The sequence below is a fragment of the Corythoichthys intestinalis genome, chromosome 18 (genome assembly GCF_030265065.1).
Source record: "Corythoichthys intestinalis isolate RoL2023-P3 chromosome 18, ASM3026506v1, whole genome shotgun sequence".
In the NCBI taxonomy this organism is placed as follows: Eukaryota; Metazoa; Chordata; class Actinopteri; order Syngnathiformes; family Syngnathidae; genus Corythoichthys; species Corythoichthys intestinalis.
In genome coordinates, this window is record NC_080412.1 from 44,735,252 (window position 1) to 44,748,762 (window position 13,511).

A 13,511-nucleotide genomic window follows, 5' to 3' on the forward strand; every position below is an offset into this window, starting at 1 on the left:
AAAAATTTAATCAATGTTTTTTAATACAGTACTTTAGAATTGCTGGTCAACATACATACATACACATACATACATAGAAGCACATATAAGTACGTACAAAAAGTACAAAACAATTCTAGGGGTTAAAAAAAAATACACAGAATTACACCAAAATGGTAGGGACATAACACTACCAACTTTTCAGGATGCTCAAATTGTCCCCACCAACGTTTAAGCTAACTTATATGCATTAGAAGGGTGTAGGTTTGCATAGGGACGGTAGGGACAAACCGCTACCAACTTTTCAGAATGCTCAAATTCTCCCTATTATGATTACATGTTATATAGGCCAGTAGATCATCTTCCCATATGTTGTAAGGATAGAATTGACCGTACCATTATAAAGTGAATTATTTTCATTATGTCCGGACATACATGTACCTCTTTTTACTTGCTGACTGTGCCGGTCCTTTTTTTCCCCCACTCTTAAACGCACATTTGATTGTCTGACAACTTGACACCCCCTCCCACACACACCCAAATTGGATCTTAGGGATATTAGAAGTTGTTTTTTTTTTTTTTTGCCAGCCAGCAGCAGCCACTGTAAGAAATGTAAAAAGATTTCAATGTTGTGGAAGTGGGGAACATACCACTAATGTTGCTACTGGAAGTCCAACCTGCATCAGAGTTAGCATAACATTAAACTGTGTGAACCTGCAAAACTCGAGTACGAAGCTGCTTAGAGAAAAGTGTCCTTTATGTGTTTTCTACTGTTAACGTTAAATTAACTGTGGGAAATGTAGTGAACCGAGGTTTACTCCTCTCCAATTTCACGTTTTGTTTTACTTATGGGGTCTTAAGGCAGCACACAGGAGCTTTAATTTTTGTTGTCGAGTTTGGCCGTTCATGTGGACAAAAGCAGTAGTGTTTTACCTGAAGGACAGCTCCATTTTTCATTTTTTCAAGTTTTTTCAGCTATATTTGATTTTTTTATTTAGACAATGTTGAGTGGTCTTAAGAGAAATGTTTTTTTTTAATTCAGAGATGATTAACAAGCTTGCATTTTTTGTTTCTGTTAATGTAATTTAAATTATATTCAAATAATGCAATTTAAATTTGCTTATAAAATCCGGACATTTTTGCTGGAAGTTTTCAAAGTGTTTCTTTGGTAATTTTTTAAAACAAAGGTTTGAATTGAATGGTGTAGGCTGAACCAATACACATTAAAGTTAGTATGAGTCAATACAGATTTATTTTGGATTGATTATAATGAATGTCCCGTCCCCAGCAAAAAGTGTACATGCAGATTATGCCATATCGTCCCTAACAATGTTGAGACTAAATAATTAAGATTGTCTTCCCATTAATTTTAAGGATAGAATTGACGCTATCATTATTAAGTGAATTATTTTCAATATGTTCAAACTAGGCATGTGCCGATTACCGGTTTCAAGGTATACCGCGCTATGAAAACGTCAAGAACCGCCCAAAATTTCCGTCATACCGTCCCTAAGGTATTCGCTATTTTTTATGTAACAAAAATACATGGAGAAATCCCTCGCTTGCAGCTGTAAGGAAGGCTCAACCCTCCCACACCAGTTGTTGCTCAGTGTCAGTGAGTCAGCTGTACTACATCATGGCTGGAGGAGGTTAAACTCCTGAACTTTTTTCCCCCCATCGAAGAAAATGAATTTGCTGATATGGGAATACTTCGGCTACAGAAAAGTTACAGACGGCCGCGGCTTAGAGGGGGCCAACCGACATGTAAAACATGTTTGCGGAGGGTGGCTGCCTTGGAGGCAATACCTCGAATATGATTTCGCATTTATTTTTATTTAAAAAAAAAAAAAAGTTTTAAAATCCAGATATCTCAAAGTAACACATTTTAGAACTGTAATTGCAATACCTTGATATTTTTGCTTAAGGTTATCATACTGTCAGAATCTCATACCGGCACATGCCTAGCTTAAACTTACTTACATTTACCCCTTCTCACTTGCTGACTGCACCATTCCATTTTTTCCTCCCTCAAACGCACGCTTAATTGGCTGATGACTTGACCCACACCTGACACACAAACGCACACTCACACAGCTCCAAGAGAAATAGATGTTGTCAACAGTCAGCTTCTTCCACCACCTTCGAAAAAGAAGGCTATTAGAAGCTTTTTTCAGCCAGCACCAGTCACTATAGGTAATTTAAAAAGACACCAATGTTGTGGAGGTGGGAAACACATCACTAATTTTGCTACTAAAAGTCTGACCTGCATCAGAGTTAGCATAACATTAAACTGTGTGAACTCGCTGAGTGAGCAAGAAGATGCTTAGAGACAGGTGCTGCATAACCTCATATGTTGCTCACACAAAACAACTTACAGCACACAACATAATCATAATTAACGATGTACGTTCATTTAAAACAAATGTTTTTTTTGGATGCCACGAACTACCCACACTAGCGTTCCGATCAACTGGTCGTTCATGGTCGACGTAATGAGCACAACCTGATTTAGCATATAAATTAGTTTAATATTCGTGAGAAATGTAGCCCTGCCCCCCGTTCATCCAATCTGTTTGGTCTTATTAATGTCCTATCCCGGGCAAAAAGTGTACATGAAGAGTATGCTATCATATCGTCCCTACCAATGTTGAGACCAAACCTATCCCTTTATCGGCAGCCCTGAAAGTTTAAATGGATTGGACGTCTCTCGCCGTCAGTGGCAGCCAATGAGTTCACGTAAACGTCTCTGATTATAATGAGAAAGCGTTTTAACCAGCAGCCCAATGTTAAGTGATTTACCATGTGTCGCCATCGTCGGGACTCCAACAAATTAGTCATAGTGTCAAAAGTGGAAAGAGTGTTTCTTGCTCTTCCATTTTGTGAAAATAAAATCACAGGTTTGCCCCTGTTGGCGTTCAATGTGGTATTACTACTTTGCATCAAAGATGTTTCCAAAGCCACGTGGGTCCTGTATGTTGGTTTTAAATCCAGGCATCGACTTCATAATATATTGACGTGACGCAGGGCGGATTAATAGGGGGCCTATCTCCGTCAAAGCTGACAGAGCTTTTTACGTTGAAAGTTCTTGTGAATAAATGCTTGAATCCCTGAATTCTTTATAGATATGGACATAAAAAAGTGCCATATCATATCTTGGTTAAAAGCAAAAAACCGGGCAGAAAGCATTTATTTTACGTAAATGTCGAATGTGCTGCTTGTCTTTAAGCCACTGTGGCGCCGCCTCATCACCACAGAGAGCTTTTTACGTTGAAAATTCTTGTGAACAAATGCTTAAATCCCTGAATTCTTTATAGATATGGACGTAAAACAGTCTCGAATCTTGGTTAAAAGGAAAAAAAAAAAAACAGGCAGTTAACATTTTACGTAATTATGTCGAATGTGCTACAAGTCTTTAAACCACTGTGGTGCCGCCTTATTACCACAAAGAGCTTTTTATGTTGAAAACTGATGTGAATAAATGCTTAAATCCCTGAATTCTTTATAGATACGGAAGTAAAAGTCTCGAATTTTGGTAAAAAGCAAAAAAAAATGGGCAGTTAGCATATATTTTACGTAAATATGTTGAATGTGCTGCTTGTCTTTAAGCCACTGTGGCACCGCCTTATGACCAAAGAGAGCTTTTTACGTTGAAAATTCTTGTGAACGAATGCTTAAAGCCCTGAATTCTTTATAGATATGAACGTAAAACAGTCTCGAATCTTGGTTAAAAGCAAAAAAACAAAACCAAAAAAAAACGGGCAGTTAGCATTTATTTTACGTAATTATGTCGAATGTGCTACAAGTCTTTAACCCACTGTGGTGCCGCCTTATTACCACAAAGAGCTTTTTATGTTGAAAACTCATGTGAATAAATGCTTAAATCCCTGAATTCTTTATAGATACGGAAGTAAAAGTCTCGAATTTTGGTAAAAAGCAAAAAAAATGGGCAGTTAGCATATATTTTACGTAAATATGTTGAATGTGCTGCTTGTCTTTAAGCCACTGTGGCACCGCCTTATGACCAAAGAGAGCTTTTTACGTTGAAAATTCTTGTGAACGAATGCTTAAATCCCTGAATTCTTTATAGATATGAACGTAAAACAGTCTCGAATCTTGGTTAAAAGCAAAAAAAAAAAAAAAAAAAAAAAAAAAACGGGCAGTTAGCATTTATTTTACGTAATTATGTCGAATGTGCTACAAGTCTTTAAGCCACTGTGGTGCCGCCTTATTACCACAAAGAGCTTTTTATGTTGAAAACTCATGTGAATAAATGCTTAAATCCCTGAATTCTTTATAGATACAGAAGTAAAAGTCTCGAATTTTGGTTAAAAGCAAAAAAAAATGGGCAGTTAGCATTTATTTTACGTAAATATGTCGAATTTGCTGCTAGTCTTTAAGCCACTATGGCGCGCTGCCTTATTACCACAAAGAGCTTTTTATGTTGAAAGTTCTTGTGAACAAATGCTTAAATCCCTGAATTCTTTATAGGTATGGACGCAAAACAGTCTCGAATCTTGGTTAAACGCAAAAAAAAAAAAAAAAGGGCAGTTAGCATTTATTTTACGTAAATATGTCAAATTTGCTTTGCTGCTAGTCTTTAAGCAACTGTGGCGCTGCCTTATCACCACAGAGAGCTTTTTACGTTGAAAATTCTTGTGAAAAAATGCTTAAATCCCTGAATTCTTTATAGATATGGACGTTAAACAGTCTCGATTCTTGGTTAAAAGCAAAAAAAAAAAAAAATGGCAGTTAGCATTTATTTTACGTAAATATGTCGAATGTGCTTTTAGTCTTTAAGCCACTGTGGCGCTGCCTTATCACCACAAAGAGCTTTTTGCGTTGATAATTCTTGTGAATAAATGCTTAAATCCTTGAATTATTTATAGATATGGACGTAAAACAGTCTCGATTCTTGGTTATAAGCAAAAAAACCAAAACGGGCAGTTAGCATTTATTTTCCGTAAATATTGCGAACTATAAGCCAGTGCCGTAGCGGTTAATTTCTCTCAGTGAATTTTTTTCACATTTCAAAACGCATGCATGGTACGAAAAATATAATAATTACCTTGAATCCTCAAACAAATCACTCCTGACACAATCCTTCCTGTTTGTATGCGGTACAGCTTTCGTACTTTTTCAACCTAAATCCAGCGTTGGATCGCTGCATCTGTTTGAGAATAACTGCGACCGACTGAAGCGGAGTGTGGGAAGGAGTGTGGGACTTGAAGGTGTGGCGCAGTGTCTGGGGAATGTGTTCTCTCAATATCTTTATGTAGTCTATGATTAAGGCTGCAACAATTAATCGATTAATAAATTAGTTGCTCACTAATTTGATAATCAATTTTTGCCGGCAGCTATGAGCAGTTCTGTTTGGTCCTTGTTTGTGTGTAATGTGAGCGCGAGCGCTAGTGATTGCGCCAAGAGAGAGAGCGAGTTCACTGCTACACTCAGGTTGGGTTGCTGAATCGATATTTCGACGAGTTGAGAGTTAGATTGTCTTTAGTTTTCTTCGATCCAGTGCGCCTCTGTCAGAGGGGAGGAAATGAAACCCAATTGGATTGTTTGTCTTCTTTGTGGATGATGTTACTACTACCAAGCTATAGGGCTGCAGCTATCGTTTATTTTAGTAGTCGATTAATTTATCAACTAGTTAGTTCGAATAATCGAGTAATCAGATTAGGAACATTTAATGTGTTTCAAAATAAAGTTTAGGAGATGTAAAACAAACGCTTGCTAAGATTGCACTTTCAAAAGAGCATTATATGCGAATACAAAATAAAATTCGGAGTGTTTCTTCCAACTGCGAAGAATTGCACTTTCATTTAAAAATGAAAATGCTTTAATGCCTTGATTTAAAAAAAAAAAAAAAAAAAAAGGATAAATAAAATATTTTTAAAATAAATAAATAAATAAATAAATAAATAAAATAAAACAAGAAAAAAAAAGAAAAAAAAGAAAATGCCTGATCTTAGCCTCAAACAGTTAAAAAAATAAATGAGGATCTAAGTATAACAAAGAAACAATTGGCTAACTTTCATAGTAAAAACCGCTAGCTTAAATCCTATACAATGCATTTTTAAACATTTTTTTACAGTTCTCTTAACAAATTGTTCAAACACGTATTAACGCAAAAAACGACCAGATATACCTATACACTAAGTTACGAATACATAAAAAAACATATTAGCTCAAATCAGAACTTACCTTGTGTTGGTCTTAAAAGGACGCAGCTGGATTCAGCTGTGTTAAATGAGTTGTGCCATATTCACTGTTGCCACTAGAGATCAGTGTATCCACCCAAATCAATAAAACTGAATGCAAACACTTTCAAAACAAACCATTGCAACGCCACTCTAAATAAACGAATACTCGAAGCGGCAAAATTTAATTCGAAGCTTTTTTTACTTGAGCTAATCGATTAATCGTTGCAGCACTACTAAGCTCGTGAGCAATTTTGCTAATCAGTGTCTTAAGTGTCCATTTGTGTTTTGGTGAAGCATATTAGCCCTTGAGTTGTCAGTAAAGTTTTCTCATTTTTCTAATTAAACTGCACACTTAAATCCATTCATATAACAGCTTTCAACACAAACTCCCATTCAAACTGTAAAGTGTCATACAAGAGAGTGTGCTTTGAAATTGGATTCGGATTGTACAGTGGTGGCCAAAAGTATTGGCACCCCTTCAATTCTGTCAGATCATGCTCAATTTCTCCCAGAAAATGATTACAATTACAAATGCTTTGGGAGTAATATCTTCATTTATTTTGCTTGCAATGAAAAAAAAATTAAATCATTATCATTTTACACAGAACTCCAAAAAAATGGGCCGGACAAAAGTATTGACACCCTCAGTCTAATACTTGGTAGCACAATCTTTAGACAACATAACTGTCAACAACCGCTTCTGGTATCCATCAATGAGTTTCTTACAATGCTCTGCTGGAATTTTAGACCATTCTTCTTTGGCCAACTGCTCCAGATCTCCTAGATTTGAAGGGTGCCTTCTCCAAACTGCCATTTTCAGATCTCTCCACAAGTGTTCTATGGGATTCAGGTCTGGATTCATTGCTGGCCACTTTAGAAGTCTCCAGTGCTTTCTCGCAAACCATTTTCTAGTTCTTTTTGAAGTGTGTTTTGGGTCATTGTCCTGCTGGAAGACCCATGACCTCTGAGGAAGACCCAGCTTTTTCACACTGGGCCCTACATTAAGCTGCAAAATTTGTTGGTATTCTTCGGACTTCATAATGCCATGCACACGGTCAAGCAGTCCAGTGCCAGAGGCAGCAAAGCGACCCCAAAACAATAGGGAACCCCTGCCATGTTTGACTGTGGGGACTGTGTTCTTTTCTTTGAAGGCCTCTGCTCTTTTTCTGGTAAACTCTATGTTGATGCCTTTTCCCAAAAAGCTCACCAGAGAACATTCTTCTAAAACGTTTTTGGCTTTCTCTGGTAAGTTTTGGCAAACTCCAGCCTGGCTTTTTTTAAGTCTCTGTGTCAGAAGTGGTGTCTTCCAGGGTATCCTACCATAGAGTCCCTTTTCATTCAGACACCGACGGATAGTACGGGTCGACACTGTTGTACCCTCGGACCGCGGGACAGCTTTAACTTGTTTGGATGTTAGTCAAGGTTCTTTATCCACCATCCACACAATCTTTCGTTGAAATCTCTCGTCAATTTTTCTTTTCTGTCCACATCTAGGGAGGTTAGTCACAGTGTCATGGGCTTTACAGTTATTGATGACACTGTGCACGGTAGACACAGGAACATTCAGGTCTTTGGAGATGGACTTGTAGCCTCACAATTTTGCTTCTCAAGTCCTCAGATAGTTCTTTGGTCTTCTTTCTTTTCTCCATGTTCAATGCAGTACACACAAGGACACAGGACAGAGGTTGAGTCAACTTTAATCCATTTTAATTGGCTGCAAATGTGATTTAGTTATTGGCCACAGGTAAGTAACAGGTGCTGTTAATGACACAAATTAAAGAAGCATCGCATGATTTTTCAAAGTGTGCCAATTAGAGCTGGGAATCTTTGGGCACCTAACGATTTTAAGAGGCTCCGATTCGATTATAAAACGATTATTGATGCACTCCCCCTCCCCTTTTTTTTTTTTTTTTTAAAAATATTTTGTACATTAGTTCCAAAATTGTTCAAGAATCCTCTCAGGCTAAACCAAACTACTATTTTAGTATCAAGTTATATATATAACAGTAAACAAATATACAAAAATAACAGTAAATTAAAAAACTCCAGTCCCCATTCTGTATCAGCAGCTTTAAACTACATTGAATTAATTTAATATTGTGAATCAACTGTTACAGTTGTTAAAATTGCTCCTGTTATTCCACAATTTCCATTCTGTCTACTTTTGTCAAAGTTTTAACACTATTTCATCACTTAAAGATAGATTCAAGACAAGATTCTGCCGATTTAGGAGTATTTTAGATAAAAATTTAATTAGATTCCCTACAACAGAGCCTTCTAGAGAGGTCTACTGCTTTAAGATGGCGGCTGTTTACCTACGCCGGAAAGTCTGTCATTTCGCATCTCTGTTCATTCATACATGTTCTAACACCGACGTTGTCTGTCATTTTGCATCGACTTCTACTTATATATTATATCTACTGTAGCCGTATGTTTGTAGCAACTAGCAACTGGCCGTTGTTTGTAGCGGCTGTCAGCCGCAGTCAGGTATGATTGTTTTTTTTATCTAGCAGCATGAGTTGAACATGATATTTACTCTCGGTCCGTTCCTCATTGCGTCGCAAAGACCGCGCTGTGTTTTACTTCCGCTTTACCTGGTATAATTCAATCATCGGAATTTGGATATTTGTGAATCGTTCTCGAATGTTCCACGGCCGAATCGCCAATAATCTAAGAAACGGAAATTTCGCACGCCTCTAGTGCCAATACTTTTGTCCGGCCCATTTTTGGAGTTATGTGTAAAATGATCAGGATTTAATTATTTTTCCATTCTCTTTTGTATTTTTTTTTTCATTGCAAGCAAAATAAATGAAGATATTACTACCAAAGCATTTGTAATTGCAATCATTTTCTGAGAGAAATTGATCATTATCTGAGAGAATTGCAGGGGTGCCAATACTTATGGCCAACAGTGTAAAACAGTCTAGTTGTAGACTATAGTTAAGTCAGGAATCTGTATTAAAATATGATTTTTGAAGGAGATAGTCATCCATTTTGTCTTCCTTGTAACTCACAACATGCCTAAAACAACTTCAACTTAAATTGCGAAGGTAATTGAAAAAGACGGTTATCCGAAGAAACAAATAATCGCTTAATTGTCTGATTAATCGATGATTAAAAAAAAAAAAAATCATTAGTAGCAGTCCTAATTTAAATGCAGATTGTCGTTTAAAGAGAAACCAGGTTATCAAGCAGTATGATTTGTATGTTCCATCCCCTCACACTTTCATGGTTGTGTACATGTGAACTGGTTGGCCCACTTTCTGTGCCGCCACCACTAAAAAACAGGCGGCATCACTTCCAGTCCATCACAGCTGCATGTTTTCACTTTTTTTTGGTCACTTTATTTAACCGTGCTAGAGAAAATTGGTTTAGGTTGTAAACGCAAGAATGTTTACACTGATTATTTCCATTGCTTGTTATTTGTTGGGTCATTTTTGCATTCTCATATCCCTTCTCATGCCCTCTCATATCGTGATCTGTTGAAATATATCATTTTGAGTAATTTGGTAGGTGTGTCGGTTTACGTGCGGTTGAAAAGGGTGCCCGATTACAAACTTGCCGACCCGTTCTGTAACATTCCTAAGCGACGGCTGTTGAGTGCGACGCACACATCCTTTCATTGACTCTTGAGTAACGACAAGCGAGTTGTTCCAGTCACAGTGGTGAGCTTTTCATTTGAATATGTTGATTGATTGTGCCACGCCCTGCTTGCAGCTCTTGAGTAGGGGCGTCAAATTCATGTTGGTTCGCAGGCCACATTAAGCAACACCTGTGGGATGAATGAATCCCCTCCCAGTCAAAATGGATTGGACGTCGAGCACCGTAAATGGCACTGGAAGATGAGCATTCACAGTCAGTCCTTCCTGTATAAGTGAATTGGATGTCTATCGTTGTCAAAGAGGCAATGAGTTCATTTTGGGTCACGTCCCCTGTCATTCTTAGGAGGAAGTTCAGAATTTTTGACATCAGACTTAAAGAGCATACGACAGGAGAAAAAAAAGTCTTAAATAGCATTATTATGTGAATTAGAATCATATTTTGAGACGATTCGACTATATACAACAATTTAGCAAAGCGCAGATGAGGAGAAATTAGTCTTTTAATCTGCCGGTTAGCCACGCCTACCATTATAGGGCTCTAGGGTCCCCAACAGGTGGATGACGTCAGCGGGAGAATGGGCTCATCGGTTTTACTATTGAGCACATTGAGGGGGAATTATTCAGAACGAGGAAAACGCGACGAAGAGCCGCAAAACGTCATTGTTTCAGTCTCTCTACTCCAATATTTTTACAGGATATTCTTTTTATCCAATTATTTTTCCCCAATAGCTAAATAAATGGCTTGAGAAGGACCAGTCAGCCCGTCGAGGGGGAATTATTCACAACGAGGAAAACGCGACAGAGAGAGCTGCAAAATGTCATTTTTTTCTGTCTCTCTTGTTCAATATTTTTACAGGATATTCTTTTTATCCAAGTATTTTCCCCAATTGCTAAATAAATGGCATGGTCATGACAAATAACAGTCTTGTGCTAAATGAAATATGAAATAATAAAAATGCACTTATTCAGGACGACATGGCAAAATTACTCCAAAACTGTCGACTTCACCTTTACTGTCGCACCTCCCGAACAATATTTTATGACACCTAAATCGGACATATGTCATTTCCCTTCCCCGGCTTCGGAGAATGTAAACAAACCAAGAGGCGTGACAGCTAGCCGACATGCTAACCCAAACCGAGTGATGTTTCAAAGTCTTCGAAGCGGAAAATCACACATAACTAGCTCGGATGTTTTGACATAACGACTGGGTTGTCGATTGTCTTCGCCGGAGAGCAATTTACAGCTCGTTCCCCGGAGGAGGGCGGCTGCAGATGTTGTGCAGCTAATGTGCACGTGGAGAGCTTTTTACATGCCTATCAATGATCAAACGTAAGTAGTCCTTAATTTAAAGAAAGTTTGGAGTGTTTACTTTGTAATCGCTCTATTCGCGGCTATTTTTAACTCATAGTTGCAATTTCTGATCGGTTGGAAAATTTGACACAACACTGGGCACATGAGCACAATAAGCCGAATATAGTGCTCTGCCGGCGGGTGGATGTGCGACTAGCCGCCGGTGTTGTGCCGAAAAATAGCCGCCCCGCATGCATGTCAGCCACAAAATGCAAGCCACCTACATACAGTATTAAAATCATCCCAGTAATTGACATAATACAAAACACCCAATGGTCCCAGAGTAGTAGGGCTTGTTTTGGCCAATATCCACGGTGAATGGGAACCTTTTGAAACTCCAAAAAGGCGCACACGCCTCTCTCTCATACAGCAAGATTTTTCTGCAGCTGTTTGGCTGGCGTGATGCGAAAAATAAACGTATTAAGCCAATAAATCAGCTGAATCCTTAGTCCTCATACACAACAGTATGGCTGTATAGTGAAGAGGACGCCTTCATCCGTACACATCACAGCGCCCTTTCTCAACTCGAGACTGTTGCCGGAAGTCACTCATTTTCATGGCGCGGGATTCAAAAAACTAAATAATTATAGCGATCGCTTCCACACACATCCAAGTGGTCCATATCATTCAGGAGCATAAAATACCGCGTGAATTATGAAACAAACATGCTTTCTCGTGTCACATGCACTTTATAGCAACATTTGGCATGTTAAGTCAGCCCATTTGACTCGCACTAGCTTAGCCACTCTGGAGCCCTAACAAATGGCAAATTACTGTAGGGCTGAAGCGATCAAATATTTTAATAACCGAGTATTTGACTGAAAATTATGTTGCGTAATCGGATAAAACAATTTTTTTTTTTTTTTAAGGTAAAGAGCAATTATAAATACCGTATTGGCACGAATATAAGACGGCCCTGATTATAAGACTACTCCCTCTTTTTCCAAGACTCAAGTTTGAAAAAAGACTTTTTGAACACCAAATTAATTTTTATACAGAAAATAATTACAGTACATCTGAAACAAATGATTATAACAATATATTTGAGAGAAAAAGCATGTTATTTTGCCTCATTCAAATCTTAATATCTGAACATTTAAATATGTAAACTAAAGTGCAATCACATTCGTAAATGAATGGCTTCTGGTTTTTGAAATGTAAATAAACCAATCTTTTGTGCTAATACAACAAAATTGCAATAACTGCATTAACCATCAAAGTGAAGTCTAACTGTAGTCTTGGAACAAATCTGAATAAGGAAAAACATTGCAATAAAATAATGTAAACTGGTTAAACTTGAGAGTCGCTGAGATCTGTCATGACAGAACATCGCTTCAATGATATCTGGCGCCATCTAGCGTCGTGAATGGGTGTAATGTCTAGACCGCGAATATAAGACGACCCCCTCTTTTTCAGTCTTATTTCAATGCAAAAAAACTTATATAAAGTCTTATATTCAGGCCAATACGGTACATTTATTAACAAAAGAACAATCAAAGGCTGGCCAGCCAGTACAAGAATCCGTCCGACCTTTCAGCACACTTCCTTTTTGAAAATGCGAATAGGCAAGCCCACATATTAACTCATGAAATGGCTCACAGGAAAGTGGAATATTACTAACAGCTATGTTATGTTCTCTTTTTTGACCTTGGTTCATAGAAGAAGCTGAGAGCTGCACTCTTATCCAAATAAAGTCAGAAGACAAACAATGTAGAAATTAATATATCAAGTATAATGAACAAATATATGGGAATAAATATCTGTACAGGCGCCAATGTCAAAATAAAAGCATGTGATTGGACCTCCTAGCATGAAGCTTGTTTAACGCCGTTGCTTTAAATGATGTCAGATTTTTTTTTTCTTTCACATTTGCATGCAGCAGTTGTCATAACAGCTTATCTGTCAACGAGTGTGGCTGGAACTAGCTCATCCGTGGACCACAAAAAAAAGGAAGTGTTGTTGCATTGTCACGTTGCCTCAGATCGACATGCATTTGGCACAAACCTAAAATCTGTTATTACAGACTGTTGGGTGTGTATGTATAAGGTTGACCACATGGGAAGGGTGCCAGTCTATTTGCGTGCTTCACAGTTCCTACGTAACCTCGTGAATGAAGTGCAGGCGGGCGAACGGGTGTGTCTGCCGTCTCCCTGCCCCTCTTAATGAAATCATCCGGGAATGAGTCTCTAAATGGGCTGATAGATCCACCTAGAGCTTTCGTAAACGGCGTAGAAGTGCCTTCCGAGCGATATACAGTTACAGAAGCATTCTCTTTTCAACACTACTGTTTCTCTTGAGGTGCTACTACGAGGTATCATGCAACTTGGACTACGTGTGTTACAATATATCAAAAAGGTGATGTATCGTGATACTT

The 13,511-nt window shown here is 38.0% G+C and overlaps 1 protein-coding gene across 1 annotated transcript in view; it reads left to right on the forward strand.

The window, feature by feature from the left end:
* The window catches only part of pls3 (plastin 3 (T isoform)), a 39,921-nt gene that overhangs the window by 967 nt on the left and 25,443 nt on the right, over window positions 1-13,511 (forward strand). The gene's annotated exons all lie outside the window — the stretch shown is intronic.